Source organism: Pavona decussata, unplaced genomic scaffold (genome assembly GCF_977016875.1).
Source record: "Pavona decussata unplaced genomic scaffold, jaPavDecu1.1 SCAFFOLD_213, whole genome shotgun sequence".
NCBI classification, from domain to species: Eukaryota; Metazoa; Cnidaria; class Anthozoa; order Scleractinia; family Agariciidae; genus Pavona; species Pavona decussata.
The window spans coordinates 1195471-1210000 of NW_028145618.1; the positions used below are offsets into that span (position 1 = coordinate 1195471).

Here is a 14530-nt window from a genome sequence, read left to right on the forward strand (position 1 = left end):
TTCAAAGGAGGAAAAGCTGTGAAAAAGTCAAAACTTAGTGTACCAGTTCGGTACACCGCCCAGCAGGCTTTTCATCCAGCAGCAGCCTCCTCCAGCTCAGATTATTCTCCTGAACATTCAGCTAGGAGATCTCGATCAGCCCGATGATCCTCGTGGCTTCCAGGATGAGGTCAAGAACAAACCTAAAGTTCGCAAAATCCGGTTGAAAAAGAAATTAAAAGCCTACCACGAGAGGAAGGAAAGGCTTGCTGCTTCATGGCTAAGTGCTCGGGAGCAGCTTGTGACACTTGGTCAAAAGTGTGTGATTCCTTCATGTGAGGAAGATGCCATTGGAAGGTGCCTACACTGTACTGCAGTCCTGGACAATACTTGTGCGAAGGGCACATAAGTATTGTCCATGCGGGAGGTAAAACTCTCCATCAACCTGAGGTTTGGAAGGTTTGTTCATGTCGCCATTGATAAAAGTCCACTAAATACTTTAAACCTTTAAACCTACTTCGTTGCATTGGAAAATAACTTAATATAAAATTAAGTCAAAATGTTTAATACACATGTAACTTTGCCGGGTTGTTGATTACATGTAAAGTGTATTTGTTTTAAGCTCAATAACGACAGGGCGTTACCGTTTTTTGTCGTTTCGTTGTTTGTTTGTTTTTATGATTGCGTTCGACGAAGGAGAACGCAAGCCTAATTTCGTTTTTGCGTCCTGTGTCTTTCGAGTTGGTGTGCCTGTGTACGGCTATGCAGAATTTTTCGAGATTGCTGTAAGGACACCCAAATGGCGCCCCCGCTTGAGTTTTGCAGGGGCATGTGTCGGCCAAGAAACTGGTGCGAACTTATGACGACATCTGACCTCGTTTTCGCGCTAGAGCCATCTTTTTAGTCTCGTATAAGAGTCGCCCCCTCGTTTTCGCGCTATTGCCTAAATTTGCATACCTCGGGAAAGTTTTACATTCAGTGTACGGGATCACATTTCAGCTGCAATGTTCATCAATGTTCACTGGATGGAAATATCTCTAGACTACAGAATCTTTTCCCTTTCTTCCAGAAATCTTTTTTGTGAAAGATTGCATTGAAGAAATTACACGTTTCTTGGCCACAGGTTGGAAGACAGACGCAGTTTGTTGGAGCAAAATTTGCATACATCGGGAAAGTTTTACATTCAGTGTACGGGATCACATTTCAACTGCAATGTTCATCAATATTCACTGGATGGAAATATATCTACAGAATCTTTTCCCTTTCTTCCAGGAATCTTTTTAGTGAAAGATTGCATTGAAGAAATTACACGTTTTGTGGCCGCGGTAAAATAATTTTCCGTGGGAAATAAATTCATCGAACACGACAGCGCTGCACACCTGTTGTACATTTCGTCGTTTCAGAAATAGATTTCAACCGCAAACTAGCCTGTGGAACTACGACAAGACCATGCTCATCAAAATCGTTGCTATGTTCAGAAACCTTTTAATCTCCTCATTTGATGCTACAAAACAGGTAAAGAGAGCTTTTCACCCAGCCCGAGGTTCGCGAGGTTTTGCGAGTCACGTATTATGTTAGTATAAAATCAAAATACAAAAATATCTGAAATATACAGACATTAGAAACTGACATCAGGCCCCGGTTTTTCAAAGAGCGGATTATTTTATCCAGCGGATAATTCGCTATCCAGCGGATAAAATCTATTGGTTGGAGAACATTTTATCCACTGGATAGAGTTATCCGCTCTTTGAATATAAACCTTGGCTCTGAGATGTCTTTCAAAACTGTATGCAAATTAGCTCGCTTCAGTTCGACATTTTTACGGCTTTATAGTCGCGTAAGTTTCGCGGCATTTTGGTAAAATACCTTTTGAGTAGAAGACCAAAATAGTATGCTGGCCTGTAAGTTTCGTTTTTCTCAAAGATTATAAGCGTTATACCGAAAATGATGTGCATTATTTTAAACTTCAACGGTGTCACGCAACAGGCGGACCGAAAATACTTTCTTTTTTTTTTTTTAAAGTTCAACAACGTAGCCGCTGAAATTTTAAACTCAGCTTCGTTTATTGCAAATATTTCACCTTGGCAGTTACACATTACGTACAGATATAAAAGGACGAACGCACTCTATAATCTTTGATTACTACTAGTTGATACAAGTATTTGGCTTTAGTTATTATCTTCTGACAGTAATATTTAATACTTAGCCTTTAACCAGAGGGCAAGTTGGTTAGGCCTGTACAAGAGACCTTAAAGGGTGATTTACTTAATCTTGGCTTATACCCAAGCCATTACTTAAGTCATTACCTACATCAGACCTGCCAACCCACCCCGTTTTCCTTGGAGTCTCCAAGTTTTTCATCAAATCTCCCGGTCTCCTGTTTAGAGCACCAAATCTCCTGGGAAATGCCTACTGTGGCGTTTTTCCAAATGTTTTCATAATTTCGTTATTTTCAAGATGTGAAAAATGAAACTAAAACAAGAACTGGATTTAGTGCTCTTATTTGAGCTGTCCTCGATCAGATAACATAAAACAGAACAATCAAATAATTGCTATATATATATAAGGAGAATCATAATTGGTCAGAAAAAAACCAATCAAATTGCACAATACATGGTAGGTAAATGCTGTTCTAACCGAGATACATCGGGAACATTCGGAAGGCCTTCAGGTGATTTTTGGAGAGTATTCTGACATTTTCGAAAATGACATTCTTTTGATGCAAAGATTTCTATGTCTCCATATTTTTTAACTCCGGGAGTTGGCAGGTATGCCAACATGTATTTCTCTCCTGTAAGCAATAATTTATTATCCTAATTTTGCTGTTAAGTGCCTTATTTTCATCACATACCACACTCTTGTAATGATGGGACAATTATTGGATATGTATCCTTCAAAAGAATTGCCTAAAAATAGACTAAAAGTTTATCCAAGTAAACAGTTTGGAACTCTTGATGAATATCGAATTACTCTTTACAAAACTATATTGTTTGCACTGGAGCATAAAACATGGTGCAAAAAATTCACTATAAAACACACGTATGATATCACAATTGAATTCCTCTTTTATTGGTGTATTCTAGCCACCCAAGAAGCTGTATGTTTCTGTATTCAGACTCTCAGGATGGAAGATATACCCCATATCAATTTAATGATTGTATATGGACAACCTGCCACAACAATGATCATGGCTGTGTACGAGAAATTGTTGCAATAATGTATTGATGTGCATGGTAAGCAAAGTTCATAGTTGCCTATTTTGTTATGGCTTGTTTATTTGTCCATGGAGGACTTGTGTGATTACCACATGTCGGTAAAGTACAGCTAAAGTGGAACCTATATTAATGAAGTGCCATGGGACCTTGTAAATTGGTTCATCATGAACATGGAGATTCTGTTTCATGCATTTTAAAAGGCCTGGTTTAATAATATTGTTTGTTATATGAAAAGTGTACTACTTTATAGAAGTGAGTTCAGTCTTCCATGTAATCTGGTATGACTTGTTTGATTGAAACAACCCTCTTAATTTTTTTTTTCATCTGTTTGTACATCATATGATGATCAGTTTTCTTTTCTTTTGTATTTATAATGGAAAGTTTTAGTAATGTTGTTTTACACAGGGAATGATCCCAATTAGGTTGCAGGAGTTTTTGTAGTTTTGCATTTCTTTCTAAGTACTTTTAAGGGTGATTGACTATCAATATAAAGTGACAAATGTCAGAATAATATTAGGCTCACTTTTTTGGAATTATTTTCTTTTCTTTTTTTCTTTCTACAGGGCAGCAACATGTCATTAAAATGAAATGCTGTGAACATGAATCAGAAGCTATAACCCTTGTTAGGAATGGCTTCTGGCCATCAACCCCTAAACAGCCTCAAGTGGCCTTTAACCTTGAATTTATGAAATTACTGCAGTATTTGTTTCTTGAATCAAGAGTGTCATTAAAGTCCATTTATCAGGCTCTGCAATGGTTGGCTCCGTCACTTTCAAAGGTCAATGTAAGCATTCATTTGAGATTTGTATATGCATCACTTCTTTGGAGTTGAATGAGCATATTAAAAGCCACATAAAACAAATCCATGCCCTCTTGTTGGTAACTGAAATTGATCAAATTGCCTCATACTTTTTGTTAATGTACAATGTACATAGATGTTAAACTATAACTATTATAAATAATGATATTTAGCCAAGAATTATTTCTTAAAGCTTATCACTTTAATGTAAATGGTTCTTATCTTTATGAATCTTCGTCTTTTCATTGATTAATTCAACAATCTAACACCTTTTTATGTCTCCCCTAGGTTAAGGACATTTATCGCCTGCTTGTTGGGGATTGTTTTGGTGAGTTTTGGTACATCTCCAGCATCTTGAGGAATTTGAAGCAGTTCATTTCCTTGCTAGGAAATGAAAATGAATGCCCAGCCTGCCCCAAGGTTAGTGAATATATATCCTTTAGTGGATACTTCCTAATCACCAGATTTTACATGTGGAATATGTAAAGTTTTTGATTATTAAGCTATATTTTGCATGTAGTTTACATGAAGAGAAACCAATGCATATATGCATACTATTATTCTTATCATTTTCATCTCCAAGGATCAGTATCCTGTTTCAGGTACGTTCTTTATTTTGCAACCTCTTTTACACCTTTTTAGTCATCCATGAAACATTATATGATTTTAAATTTTCAATCACTTCATTATTTGTTATTTGAATTTAAGAGAATGGAAGTGTATACATCTCCGTGGATGGATTGTTTGGGTGTGTAAGAAAATGCAGTGCAGGAACAAGTGTCAACCCCATTAAGACAACCAATCTTATTGCCCCTGCATGGTGTCAATGTTTGCATATTATTGTACAATTTTGTTAGATTTATTATTCCATTTACAAGTATGACAATTAACTCCGCCAAGGGTGATTTCACTCATCCTTGCCGGTCCCCAGCCCGGGTAAAGGAGGAGGGATTGTCATTTTGATGACCAAATTTGGTTTCACCATCTCCAGGTTTTTTGTCCATTTTGTATTATTCAGACATTGACCTTCTAAACTTTGAAGGAACCCTGTATTCAGTTCCAATCAGTTAGAGACCAAATTAATATTGTCATCAGTTGGTGACCTAATTTGGTTGTGCCCCAGATTTTTGTCCATTTTATATTATTCAAACAGTGGTAAACTTTGTAGGAACCCTGCAATCAGTTCCAGGCTAGATCCAATCTACTGTCAAAGATAAAGTCCAAAAGGCTTGATGAGACGGCTCTTTTTGGAGCAGGCTGCAAGCATGAAGTGCCCTTGAAGTTTTTTAGCTTGAAGAGAGGAGAAGAGTATGTAAAAGGAATTTTTACATATATTTTTACCTTACAATATTTAATTATATTACATTATTGAAGTCTTAAAACTTTCATTTTACAGGATTGGAAATGCAGTGTTTCTTCTTAAATGGATTAAGGAGCTTACAGCAAACAAATCAGTTGATGTTTGTTTCTTCTATGACATTGCCTGTGTGTTGGATACACATCTGGGCCCAGTTGTTCAAAGCCGGATTAAGCAAATCCTGGGTTAACGTGAACGTAAAAACTAGAATCAATAAGCATATTTCCAAAAGACTTTTGCCTTTCAGTTTTGACTTAGACTTTTCTTTACCTTTAGCTTAAAATCAGCTTTGAAAAACATTTTTATCGAGCGAGATGAAACCCTCGATTAACTTTTAATCGGGGATTAGCGTTAATCGGCTTTCGAACAACCGGGCCCTGAGAGTAACATTTGTATCATTTAAATTAATTTACAAAGGATATCTTTAACACTCTAACAACATTTCTCTATTTGATCCCCATATGTATTGTTACTTTCTAGATCAAGAGTATTGTTACATGTAGCGGTGGATGTGAAGAGGGACCACAGCACCCAGCTTATCCTCAAAATTCAATAGAGCAAAGTTTTCTGAAAAAAAAAATGTCTATTTTTGTTCAGAGCCTTTTACTCTTGGTCTCATTTTACCTGAAGTTTTGCATCTGCCACTGATGACATTCATGTAAATACTTTTAGATGGCTGCAGTGTATAGTGAGTGTGGAATATAAAATTAATGTTTACGTCAACATATCTCAGTATTTAAATGGTGCGGTTAACATAATATTTTATTGTCAAGTCTGACGTGGTGATTTAGTGGGAACTGTGGTGCACATGGTAATGCTCCTTCCTCCTTGGGTGGTTGAGACATCATACCACAATATCAAATATAGGGATAATCGGGTTGATCTTTAAATTTTGTTCTTTTCTTATATGCGCTATTACATCTCTTCCCCAGAATACACACCAGGATGCATTACTTCGAAATGTTACCCTTGCAATCCCTGCGTTCCACTGTCATGGACACAAGGTGTCTTGTCAGGTATTAAGAAATATATGTCCGTCTTATTAACAATATTGATTGTAGTTTGCATTTAAAGGTGCATACACCCAGTAAGAGTTGTTTGAAAGCTATCAGTACTGGCTACTGTGTGTTGGATACACATCTGGGCCCAGTTGTTCAAAGCCCGATTAAGCAAATCCTGGGTTAACGTGAACGTAAAAACTAGAATCAATAAGCATATTTCCAAAAGACTTTTGCCTTTCAGTTTTGACTTAGACTTTTCTTTACCTTCAGCTTAAAATCAGCTTTGAAAAACATTTTTATCGAGCGAGATGAAAACCTCGATTAACTTTTAATCGGGGATTAGCGTTAATCGGCTTTCGAACAACCAGGCCCTGAGAGTAACATTTGTATCATTTAAATTAATTTACAAAGGATATCTTTAACACTCTAACAACATTTCTCTATTTGATCCCCATATGTATTGTTACTTACTAGACCCGTAATGGCTTGGTACTATTGCAAGAGAACCTTGAATAGATCGAATGACATCCACTTGTCAATTGACCATTACAGTGATGCAGGTCAATTACAGTGGAAGAAGGCTGGAGGGATTTGGGATGAGTGATGGTGAGGTGATGGAAAGGTTGTGGTCATACTTGAGACCAACATCGAAAATAACCAAAGAGATGACTCCAGCCCACAGAGTGGATGCATTAACTGACTTTTTCATGCATTATGCAAGAAATTCAATTTCATCATTGGGTAATATTTCTCACAAAATAGTATTGTACAATCTTTAAATGAAGGGGTGCCTGGAAAAAAGCTCTAAGTGACTTCTGATCAGTTGCTAGATTCTCCCTCCAAATTTCCTTGCATTCACTTGTGGAACAAAAGGAGAATTTGATCTTACATCAAAAGTCACTTGTGGCCTTATTCCACACACCCCTTCAAATATACTTTAGTGTGTGTTTATAATGGGTACAAGCTATCCTGGTTCATCTTGAAGTTTTGGTAGTGTACATTTTACCCAATGTTCCTCGTACATTCTATCATCATAACCTTTGAGTATCATTTGCATCAATGTAGGAGAGCGACTTTGTGACCATTTAAAGAAGGCAATTGAAACTGAGAAAGAAACGGAGGATCAGCTTCATTTGCTCCTTGTGAAGTTAAACGAGACAGGTTAAGTGTTGACTATGCGGTGATTAATCATCCTCTTTCCACTGTCAGTTTTCATGTACATGTTGCTTTCATCCATTATTATTGGATAGTCATTGCTTTAAACATTGAGATTTTTTCATAAACTTTTATATAAATCATAAATCGTGCAAGGTCGAAAAAGACCCATTTTTTTTTCTCTCCAAATCAAAGCACAGCCACAGTAATCTGCAGAATTCAAAGTTGATATTCGTTTCATATCCATGTAAAAACACTGAGGTCAATAACAATCTTACTTAATTGAGTAATTAGGCTTATCCTTTTTTTTTGTTGTTTTGAATGGGTATGCATACATCTCCTCGTCTGCTTTTACTTTCAACATCATCAAACTAACTTTTCAGTTGTTTTTGTTTTGAGATTTTTATTCCCAGGTACAAAAGTAGAAATCTCAGACATTGAAGAGTAGAGTCTGTTGGAAAGAAATGTCATCAACAATACATCAAGTAAAGGAAACTCTAGTAAGCTTTGATCGGTAATTTTCTTTTCTGTTCTAAGCAAATGTAGAGGTTTTTTTCTCCTGCTTTTATGTTTCTATGCTACTATACATTTAGAGCTGGTTGGTTTTGGAGTACACCAACTGGTCACTCCCATGATACTTCCCATTTTTAACTTTTTAATTTATTGTACTTTTACACTGAGTTATAATTTAGATTTCTGAGGCGTTGTAAAGTGATTTTTGCTTCGTTACAAAGGTTCATCTACTCCCGATGGCTACCCCGACAAACTCAGACAGTTCTACACTGTGAGGTAAAATGTTGGCTTTCTCTTTTTACTATTTATATGTTAATTTGCTATTAATTTTCACAGTTGTTCACCTGTGTCTGCAACTCCATGATGTCCCTTACATTCTGGATATATAATCGTAATTAACCACCAAAAGCATAATTCATAATCACTGTGTACATCTTTGTTGCATTTTTGAATAGAACAAGAAAAATTTTGTTTTGTACTTTGTTATGCTATTATTGATTTGTGATGTGGCCAATTCACACACCATTACAACAAAAGAATTTTTGCCCACATATAATCTAACATTAGAAACTTTTAAGAATTCAATTAAGACTTTCCTTTTTAGGCAATCTTTTCAGTAGTGGTCAAAGACACAAATTTTATACAGCTACTTAGAACTGTAATATTTTATCATATTCAAATTGAGCAAGATTTTTATATTTAGAGACATAATTTTATTTTAAAGCCGTATTGATCTGTCATTGTAAATAGCACTCTAAAAGTAATAAGTTATTATTATTTAATATAATAATAATAATAATAATAATTATTATTATTATTATTATACTTATTATTATTATTATTATTAATATAAAATATAAAGAAAAGTACACTTATCTAACTGCTTTTGCACCTCAGTTACTTACTCTTCAGATTTGCACGTCATATTGAATAAATACAAAGCAACATAAAACACTAACTAAAGTAAAAGTTACAAACATATCTCAGTATATAACAGACATTAGGTGAAAATAATATGCACAGGGAAACTAAAAGCAAAAAATGTATTTTAGCTATCAATGGTAATGTATTGTTCAAAGGACAGTAGAAATTATTTAAATAATTAATAAATTATATATTCTAAATTTTTACCCTGAGGATGACTTGATTAGTCGAAAACGTTTGGTTTTTAATATCTTTTTCATTTACCTTTTTAGCCTTGTAAATAGTATTGCATTTCTTTTGGGTTTTCAAAAATTGGAAGAGAAAATTAATCACACCTTCTGATGTAGGGATGGACAAATGAGTAAGTAGTGAGGGATATTAATACAGAGGCGGAAAGAGAGGCTACTAACAGAGGTCCAAGTTTGGACCACTTTCCACTAATTTCAGTTGTTGCAGTAGGCAGTATAGCTACATGTAAAGCACAATTCAAGCAGTTTCTTTGTTTGTAATGTTTCATTACTCGGGCCGTAAGGCGGACCGAGTTAAGGTTTCAGAAGCATTATCAAATTCTTTTTTTCTTTTTGGGGTCACGATGGGCCGAGAGATAAGACTTCTCGGTCTCGTTTTTTGTACTCGGCTGGTACGAGTTACGTTTTCTGTCGTGTTATCAAATTCTTTAAATTCTCGGTCACGTTCTTTGTTTTCGGGCTGTTAGGAGTGTTTACAATATGCGAGCCAGACATGCAAAGCATGAACAAAACATGCAAGGCATGAACAACCCCAACATAAACTCCAAACCGTTAAGCTAACCTGAGTGCTCTTTAGGCTAACCGGAGCGTTTTTAGGCTAACCTGAGTGCCTCAAGGTTAGTTTTGTTTAACCGAAAATTTGGCAACTAAATCAGTCTATGACTTCACTGGCCAATATAGATAAAGATGTTTCATGTTTACTATAGAAAAACAATCAATGCAGCAACCCTTTCTGTCTTCAAATGAAAGGTGAATAACAAATGCTTTTCCCTGAATTTTTATTTAAAAATATAAACAGCGAAACATTGAAAAAGGTACAAGGATATAAACGTACGCGTGATGCGTAACATTACTCTAGATCCCAGGGGGGGGGGGGGGTACCCAACAGATGCTTGGGTAGGGAGGTGCGGCCCAGGCGTTCAAACCGTGACCCTGTTTAAGACACAATTCTCCGATTTCCCTATCAAAATTTTCAGGCCCTTTCTAAGACATTTAACCCAAAATCACACCCTGTTTAAGACTAGAATGAAATAAGAATACACTAGTTTCTTACTGTAGTTTAATGCATTTGCAATCACAATCTGTTTAAGCTAGGGCTAGGTTTTATGTAGGTATACCCTGTTTAAGACAGAAAGTGGTGAAATAGATACCCCATTCAAGACAAAACACCCTTAAAACCATACCCTATCGGGCCGCACGTCCCCGTTAAGGTCACACAAGGGAGTACTCCCCCAGGTTTAGATCATACCGAAAATTACGATTGTCATTGACCCGGCGCCACGTACATATTAGGACTGTACAAATGGTTTCTGTCTCTAAACGAAAGGTGAAAACATAAGGATTAATGCCCGGGGATTATAAAAAGCATTCATATGACAAATGTCGTTTTCCCCTGTACTTCATTCTGACTGCAAGAAATACAGTTCTATTTGGTGGTTACTTATTGCCTCACTATATTTCTGTATCTATCTATTTGGTAGCCTGCAAGCAAGCTCTCTTGGGGGTGGGGGGCGGGAGGGGGAAAGAGGATCCACCCCCAAGAGAGCTTGCTCACAGGCTATCTATTTGGAGGAATTGACGATGCTGGAGGTTATCACTGTTAAAAGATTGTAGGCTTTACACACCACACAGTCAAATATGGTCCAAGTATAAGCTGGAAACAGCTTCTTGTTTTTACTTAATATGCTTCTATACAGGTTCACAGATACAGACCTGCCTGATCCACATTAGAAAGGTAAGAGAATGCATTGACTGTTCATTCATAGATCAGTGAACCTAGGTTTGGTGACAAATTCATACAAAGTATCCAAGTTTATGGTAGAAAATTAATGCAAGATTAAGGTTACTAGAAAAATTACCATGGGTAAATAGCAGCTTAGTATAAAAATATCATTCAGACTATAGGCTTTTGTTGTCCAACTCCATTAAGTACTGTTTGAATAATGTTTGACTCATTTTTTAATTGGTCCGCAGTTTGAAACGATCCCTTAGTATTGTGCATATTCTGTAATATAGCCGACCACATGAATTCATATAACGACACTGGCCTACTATTGTCCGTATTAACGTGCAATTTTAACATTATCTTGATTAAACATCAAAGGTTTCTTTTAGAAAATTGCCCGGGAAAATTGCTCCCCCTAGTGCGTGTGCGTGTGCATCCATACGGCATAAACTGACAAAGATTTGAAGTTAGTCCTCACCTCCTGGATTGACAGAGCCGTCGGACCTTTTGCCTTTCGCCGACAGAGCAAAACCCCTTCTACTTTTGACATTTATCACACTAAAAGTTTTCCTTCAACCCAACAGATCTGCTGTAGAACGGAACATTTTTCACACAGTCACACAGGAAAAATAAGACGAGGCGACTAGGAAAACTTCGATCGCCTCCAAATTTGAAAACTTCTGCTAAGTTTACTAGCGCTTAAAAAGATCCTTGATCCACCACGTTGATTAGATGCACCATCCTAATACAGGAAGACGTCTAAACACAGCTATTTTTATCCAAATCTCTAGAACAAAGCAAGACAACTAAATTCTCCAAATCTTCCGCCATATTTGTTTATGAAATTGAAGTACGAAGAATCTGGGTACTAGCAATCTTGGTTCCTACGCGCGGGGGCTCTGGGGACGAGATTGTATTACATTGATATTGTTTAATGGGCAGTTTGCTGCATATGCACTAAAAGTATATATAACTGCAGAAAGGATGAGGAACTGGTAAGGTTACGACGTTCATACGATAAGCAGATTTCTATAATTGCTATGAATAAAATTGGAGCTCCGCTTTTAGGCTTGGCTAAATATACAGCTATTTCAATTAACGTTGTCGGATTAAAATCAAGCTAAAAGACAGGACTCCAATGTTTTGAGGGATTATTTTTTATGAATAATTTCATCAAAATCATCCCTGCACGTGCAGGTCATTGTACTGCTAATTACAACCTATTGTTTTCTCCAGGCATGACTGATTTTGATGAATTTTTTCATAAAAATCCCACGTAAACTTTCGGTCTTGTCTTTTAGCTTCATGCTTTGAACCGACAACGTTAATTGAAATAGCTGTATATATTAAGCTTAAGGGCCGTGCGCTGCGAACGAAAAAACACACGGCCACGAAACAAACTTTTCAAAATTAACTTCTCCTCGAATATTGCTGGTATCGAAAGCCATTCAAGTGTCTATGTAAAGCTATTTTAGAGTTCTAAAAGTTACCATAGCTGATCACGAACGGGTGATATAGGCAAATGTGAGGCTTCTTTAAACTTAAGCTTACTTTTCTTTTCCGGTCGGCCTGCTCTAACTTGCTATCCATCGCTCTCTTCCACGTTGAACTTTGCTTAATCGTCTCCGCTTTTTTGTTTTCTTTTTCTCTCTCTTTCTCTTCTTTCCACTTTTGTCAAGATATCCAACGAAAGGAAATTTGTTCCGGCCACCGCCAAAAAAAGACTCAGAAATGCTAATTTAAATGAACAGCAAATTTCTCAAATTTACAAGATGCCGTTCAGTGCTACGAAAGACATACAACTCTCAATGTTTCAGTTCAAGATCTTACACCACATCTTACCCACCAACGCTACATTATATAAATTCGGAATTAAAGAACATGATCACTGTCATTTATGCGCTGAAAAGCAAACAATCACACACCTATTCGTGACTTGCCCCAATGCTCAGCTGTTTTGGACACATTTTTCAGTTTGGTGGCGCGAAAAAAACAACATTGAGATCTCCCTCTCTGAAGCACAAACACTTTATGGCATCACAGACACCGTGCCTCAGTGTCTTGGTTTAAACCTCTGCTTGATAATTGCTAAATACTATATTTACACCGCCTCTAAAAATGAGGAAGATTATTTTTTTGATGCTTTTTTGTCTATCCTTAAAAATAAAATACAAATTGAAATTAGCAAAGCGAAGGTGCAAGTCAAGCTGTAAAAATAATTTTCTTGATTCTGACTAATTTCCCTTGTTTTTTGGCTTTTTTTGTTTTGTTTGTTATTTATTTATTTATTTTTTGTCGTTTTTAGAGTATTTACTCTTCGTTAATATATAGTAAGGTAGTAATCAGTTGTATTAGAATTATTTTTCATTATTGTGTAACAGGCTCCAACTCATCGGCTCCTGTTTTGTAAGCATTATCTTGTAAGTTAATATGTAAGTAAGTAGCATTTCTCTCAGCAAGTTATATGTAAGTACGTATTAAAGCTTTATGTAACTAAGTAAGTACTTTGTAAGTAAGTCAGCATTATGTTTGTAAAAACAATACAAAAATTTAAAAAAAAAAAAAAAACAAAAACAAAAAAAAACAAAAAGATATCCAACGAATGCGTATAAATTGTCTTTCTATTTTTGTTCTTTAGCATTTCTGTTGTAAACGCATCTTGCCAAGCCAAACTATCTCGCCATGCAACTTCCCGCCAAACAAACACGGGCGCATTTGCATTGTGGGATTGCGTACGGACGGTCGGACGGACAGAAGTGACGTCATAACCAAACCGAAATTTTTCGTAATCATGGGTTTCCCAAATTTTCTTAGCTATGGGGCTCTCCGGCGAGCGGAGCTCTGCTATTACACGGCGCCGCGAAGATATGAATTTTATTTTTGAATGATAAAAACAACCAGTAAAATGTTGTTTTTTGATTTAACACAAGAAAATAGAATTCATATCTTAAAGCCACCATGTAATTTTCTTTTTATTATAGAGACAAATCTATTGCTCACTTAATTATCACCGACTGTTTGCATAGACAACCGAGAATAACGTCATCAGTAAACTCACTGGTGAAGAGGAAAATGGAAAATACGCCACTCAAGTCCCAGATGTAGTTTCTAATGAATTTTACCAGTGGTGTATTTTGCGGTAAAACACTCGAGTACATATAATAAAAGAAGTTTTGTTAGACTCCTGGCGCGGTGGCATACAGATAAGGGGTGCTTTGTGAATGATCAGGGCTCGGTTGTTTGAAATCCATTAATTTTGAGAGAACAAGTTAAGAAATACGCTGGGTTTTTTTTCAACAATTGCTGTTTGTTTTTCACAAGATGCTATAATTGATTGTTCCTCTTATTTTCAACATGAAATTATTTTATGTAAAGTCAAAGATAAGAAAATGCTTTACAGTTTTTTGTTTTCGGTCCAGAGTGTAAGGCAAGTCTAAAATGGCGCAATGGGGCTTTAAACAACCTGGCGCAGATCTTTTCATGTATATATATAATTAAGTAGGTAAATATCTAGGTTTAGAACACTCTTCAATTGGGTGTCGGAAGCGAAGTAATTTTGCGCATTTGCTCTGGTTTTGCTCTACTATGCTTTTTGATTCGTCAGCAAAACTCG

General features: G+C 36.3%; 1 pseudogene across 1 annotated transcript in view; it reads left to right on the forward strand.

The window, feature by feature from the left end:
- Positions 1–34: 34 nt before the first annotated feature.
- Positions 35–14530, forward strand: part of LOC146460480 (uncharacterized) — a 16119-nt pseudogene continuing 1623 nt past the window's right edge. Inside the window, exons 1-9 of the transcript XR_014857644.1 lie at positions 35–438; positions 3103–3205; positions 3758–3978; positions 4282–4413; positions 5162–5301; positions 6283–6366; positions 6826–8020; positions 8241–8295; positions 10889–14530. The exon at positions 10889–14530 is cut by the window's right edge and continues 1623 nt beyond it. The product of XR_014857644.1 is annotated as an uncharacterized LOC146460480 (transcript). The remainder of the gene's footprint in view (positions 439–3102; positions 3206–3757; positions 3979–4281; positions 4414–5161; positions 5302–6282; positions 6367–6825; positions 8021–8240; positions 8296–10888) is intronic.